The sequence below is a fragment of the Ursus maritimus genome, unplaced genomic scaffold (assembly GCF_017311325.1).
Source record: "Ursus maritimus isolate PB19 unplaced genomic scaffold, ASM1731132v1 scaffold_24, whole genome shotgun sequence".
NCBI lineage: Eukaryota > Metazoa > Chordata > Mammalia > Carnivora > Ursidae > Ursus > Ursus maritimus.
The window spans coordinates 34,512,817-34,518,354 of NW_024424897.1; the positions used below are offsets into that span (position 1 = coordinate 34,512,817).

Sequence of the window (5,538 nt, forward strand, 5' to 3'; positions counted from 1 at the left end):
TGGGGAAAGAGTAGACAAAAGGGAGAAAACATTAACCTCTGCCTCTTTTATTGTGAAATACTCTGGGTAAAGACCTAAATTAAAAGCAAAAGGTTTGGGGCACCTGAGTGGCTCAGTCAGTTAAATGTCTGCCTTTGGCTCAGGTCATGACCTCAGGATCCTGGGACTGAGCCCCACATTGGGCTCCCTGCTCACAGGGAACCTGCTTCTCCCTCTCCCCCTCCCTGTTCTCTCTTGCCTTCTCTCTCTCTAATACATACATATAATCTTAAAAAGAAAAATTAAAAATACAACACCAATTTAAGATGGATGGTGATGATGGTTGCACAACACTGTGTAAATGAACTTAATACCACCACAGACCTGTATACTTAAAATGGTTAAGATAGCAAAATTAAATATATTTGCCATAATTAAAACATACACAAATTTAGTTGTTTCCACTCCTACTCTGTAATAGTTTAGTCTTGTTCTTAAGACATAACTCTTAACCATAACCTTAAAAAAATGCAGTATTTTCTCATTTTATCTATCTATGCCTCTTATTCCCGTATCTGTGTTCCAGTTACACTGGCCTTCGTCAGAGTCCCTTATTATATTCACCATCCTTCCTCATATCACAGAGCTGCTCACAAACGCAGCTCCTATGCTTACAACACATGTTCCTCCTCTCTTAACAACTAGTAATTCTTCAAACTTCAGCTCAATATCAAATATCTCTTGCCTCTCTAGCTAGGTATAATACCCTTATTTTAAGTTCTCATTAGCACATATACAAGTATTTAGAGATGTAGTTTTTCAGCTTTTTTTGTGATCGGATGAAGGCCTCTCCCCTTCTCTAAACTATAAGCTTCCATGAAGACAAAGACCACATGCTCAGCAAGGAATAAATGATTTGCAAGATTCACATACAATTCTATTAGGCAGCCACTAGAAGGCACCTTTGCTACATCTGTACTCAAATAATTCTAATCCTCGTGAGTGCCTAAAAATGGTACCAATTTTCTGTTAAGCAAACTTCTCTTTCCCAAAAAGCTAGATGAAAAATGGCCATAAACCAGAAGAATGGTGCAAAATACTATAATTTACTATGAGCCAATAAGTATTACCATGCAACAAGTTAAACTTTATTTTTTTTTAATATTTTATTTATTTATTTGAGAAAGAGAGAGAGCACAAGTGGGGTGAGCATCCGAGGAAGAAGCAGACTCCCTGCTGAGCAGGGAGCCGATATGAGACTCGATCCCAGAACTCCAGGATCATGACCTGAGCCGAAGACAGACGTGTAAAGTCTGAGCCACCCAGGCGTCCAACAAGTTAAACCATAAAAACTAAAACCGCAATTCTTAATAAAATTTTTTCCAATTGTCAAAATAAGGACTGGAAGAGTAATGTGACAAAGCGTGTTTTTAGCTTAAGTGTTCAAATCTAAAAGCTATTAATATTTCTGAGGAGAAAATATGTGATAGAAAAGTAAAATCAAGAGAAAAAAACAGCAATTTTTTCATTACTGAAACAATTTAATCTCTCCTACATTGGTCTTTTTATATGAAAAGATTCATTCATTTCCTTATATATGCTTACAAAATTATATTAAAATAAAAGTAACATTTGTAGGACATTACTATAGTAATTATATTTTATGTTCTACACAGAGTTTTCACTGCTCTAGTGGATCTTTCCCTTCTATTGTTTCTTCCCTTTTTAAAATAACAGCAGCAGGGACTCCTGGGTGGCTCAGTCAGTTAAGCATCTGCCTTCGGCTCAGGTCATGATCTCAGGGTCCTGGGATCGAGCCCCGAGTTGGGATCTCTGCTCAGTGGGGAGCCTGCTTCTCCTTCTCCCACTGCCTGCCTCTCTGCCTACTTGTGCTCTGTCAAATAAATAAAATATTTTTAAAAATTTTGTTAAAAACATAAAGTAACAGCAGCAAACCCTCTCTTGACCCTTTACTTTCCACTCCAACTGAAGTTCCATTTCTCTCCTTCCCTTTACAATAAAACTCCTAGGAAGAGTGTCTAAACTTGCTATATCAAATTGTCCTCCTCTTGCTCTTTCTTGAACCAACTCCAGTCATGACTGTGGTCTCACTATCCCACCAAAGCTACTTTGTCAAGGTCATCAATGACCTCCATGTTGCTAAACCCAGTGGTCACTTCTCAGTCTTCCCCTTACCTAATCCATCAACAGTATTTTAAATACGCCTATCAATGCTACTGGCTCTCAAATTGCTATCTCCAACCTAGACCTCACCTACTGTCAATTTTAAAAACCAGTAGCCAACTGGACATCACCACTTTTATATCTGATAAGCACCTCGAAGGTAACCTGCTAAAAACTGAACTCCTGACCTCCTTTTACAACTGATGTTCCAATATTTGCTATATCAGTTAACAGCAACTCAAACCTTCTAAGCTGCTCAGTTAAAAAAAAAAAATCATTAAATAGTAAGGACATCTGCATTTGTTGTTCCTTCTGCCTAAACTCTCTTGCCCCAGAAACCCATAGGTCTCAATGCCTCATCTCTTTATTCAAATGTCTTCTTTTCAGACCTCCTCTACCCACCCCATTTAAAAATTCTTCTTCAAATGAAATGCTATGAAAGCAGATGTCTCCCAAATAATGCTCTGAATTTAAGCCTAGTACTTTATATTTATTCCTATTAAGTTTCACATTATTACTGCCAGCCTTTTTTTATTTTTTTATTTTTTTATTTTTTTAGATTTTATTTATTTATTTGACAGAGACAGCCAGCGAGAGAGGGAACACAAGCAGGGGGAGTGGGAGGGGAAGAAGCAGGATCCCAGCGGAGGAGCCTCATGTGGGGCTCGATCCCAGAATGCCGGGATCACGCCCTGAGCCGAAGGCAGACGCCTAATGACTGCGCCACCCAGGCGCCCCTGCCAGCCTATTTTTAAAAACATTTTATTTGGAGGTCACATCAAATGTACAAAGTTACAAAAATAAAAAATAGGACAAAAAACACCAACATACTCTTCCACTCTACTCAGATTCACCTATTGCTGACATTTTATCTCATTTGCTTTATACATAAACATTGTGTTTGTGTGTATATGTAAAACAAAACTTTTTTTAACATTTTATTTATTTATTTTAGTGGGGGAGAAAGAAAGTACACGAGTGGGGGAGGTGCAGAGGTAGAGGGAGAAAAAGAATCCCAAGCAGATTCTGCGCTAAGCTCAGAGCCCGATATGGGGCTCAATCCCAGAACCCTGAGATCATGACCCAAGCTGAAATCAAGAGTCAGACAACTTAACCGACTAAGTCACCCAGGTGTTTCTGTAAAAAATATTTTAAATCATAGCTCTTAACCCCTAAATACTTCAATGTGTATTTTCTAAAAACAAGAATATTTTATTATCAGATGGTTTAATACTGTCTTTTATAGGCTCTAGCCTAAAATCAGGAATAGCATTTACTTGTGACATTTCTTTAGGTTATACATTCTTGGCCAGAATACTACATAGGGAATAGTGTCAGTCTCAGCACTATTCCTCATTAGTGATGGTAATTTGGTCATTAGGCAAGGTGCTGCCTGATTTCTCTATTTTCTAATTACTATTTTTTCTTTTTTTTTTTTTAAGTTTATTTATTTAGTTTTAGTAATCTCTACACCCAATATGGGGCTGGAACTCACAACCCTGAGTTCAAGAGTTGCACGCTCTTCCAACTGAGCCAGCCAGGACCCTGTAATTACTATGTTTTCTCTCTTGCAACTAAAAGCAGTCTATGGGGAGATATTTTAAAATAATGCTGATATACCACTGCCTAAGTACTTTTGAGAATCTGTGTAATATAAAAAATTGAGGACTATATACTCTATTTCTTTCTCTAGGTAGTTAACAAATGTTGAACCAAGCTAAGGAAAAAACATAGATAGGGCTCCTGGGTGGCTCAGTTAGTTAAGCATCTGACTCTTGGTTTCTGGTCAGGTCATGATCTCGAGGTTATGAGATTGAGCCCCATGTGGGGCTCCACGTTAGCGCAGAGTCAGCTTGGGATTATCTCCCTGTCCCTCACCCTTCTACCCCTCTCCCCGCTTGTGCTGTAATAAATAAATAAAATCTTTAAAAAAAAAATAGAATCACATCAATCAAGATCTCTCTCCAAATACATTAGTTAATACCCTTTGTACTAACTATATATTCTATAGGAAGCTCACTCAATGCTGCTATTATTCAGTCTCCGTCTCCCCACCTTCACACTATCCTAATAAAAACCAAAGTGTATTTAATAGAGAAATTTGACTAGTAGCAGTTCGTAAGAAAAGTATCTAAAGACTGGCACTATTCTAATAAACCAACAAATGTGGTATGATTACTAAAAGCTAATGACAGGATTCCAGGACTCCACTAGCAGAAGTACAGTGCTCAGGGAGCACAAACTAAATATTTCCATTATACTTCACACTGATCAGACCACATCTTGCAGAATATCCTCAATTCTGGAACATTTATTAAAGGAATAAAGGAATATGACAAGAACAATGAAGGGTCTGAAATTAGCCTAGAGGAAAGACTAGAGAAACATGCTAGATAATTTTGAATAGGTAAATGACGGTCATTTTGTAAAAGGCAAAATAAGTACACTCCTCTGTTTTTGTTTCAGCACACAAAACTAGAACTAACATCTGAAAGATTCGTGGTGGCAGATTTTAACTGACAATTCTGCAAGAGTTTGTACTTTGAAATATTAAGATTTACTGAAGATATTCAAGCAGGGGCTGAATTACTTCTTGTCTGAATTACTCTAAAGATATCTCAGAACAGAGTAGAAATGTCTGTAACAGAAAAACCAGTTGGTTCTCTTGCTTTCCACCAGTCTTTCACCTGTTCCTTCTTTTCCACTACACAATCACGTATGGGTTTCAAGGCTTAAGATCCTTGGCACACACACTTCATATATACAAAATAACTTGGCATCTACTTTTCTAAATTGAAGGTTCACCTTACTTTTTGAACTCGAAGACCTTGCCCTCAGTCCAATCAGTTGAGTTCCCCATTAAAAAAAAACAAAAAACAAAAACTCTGTTTTTGGGGTGCCTGGGTGGCCCAGTCAGTTAAGTGTCCAACTCTTGGTTTCAGCTCAGATCGTGATCACAGGGTCCTGGGATCAAACCCCGTGTCGTGGGCTCCACATTGAGCATGGAGTTGGCTTGAGATTCTCACTCCCTCTCCCTCTGCTCCTCTTGCTCCTGTTCCCTAAAATAAATAATCTTAAACACACACACACACACACACACACACGTTCTTTAGTAATATTAATTCCTTGCCAATTATCACATTCTTCCCTCTTTTTCCTTCCCAGCAACTGAATGATCTATTATATCACATGCTTGTACTATGAACGAATAACCTGGGAAACTCAGCCTGTGATTCTGCAAAAATCTACAATATATGTGAAGTGCCTAGAACACTGCTACAGGCCCCCAATAGTACCCCTGCCTTCAATTTCATTACCCTATTATTCTAACCACTACAGCAGCCAAAATGACCCTTAAAAAAAAAACAAAAAAAA

At 38.0% G+C, this 5,538-nt stretch overlaps 1 protein-coding gene across 2 annotated transcripts in view; it reads right to left on the reverse strand.

Moving 5' to 3' along the window:
- The window catches only part of PPM1D (protein phosphatase, Mg2+/Mn2+ dependent 1D), a 46,328-nt gene that overhangs the window by 10,005 nt on the left and 30,785 nt on the right, over nt 1-5,538 (reverse strand). The window lies entirely within an intron of this gene.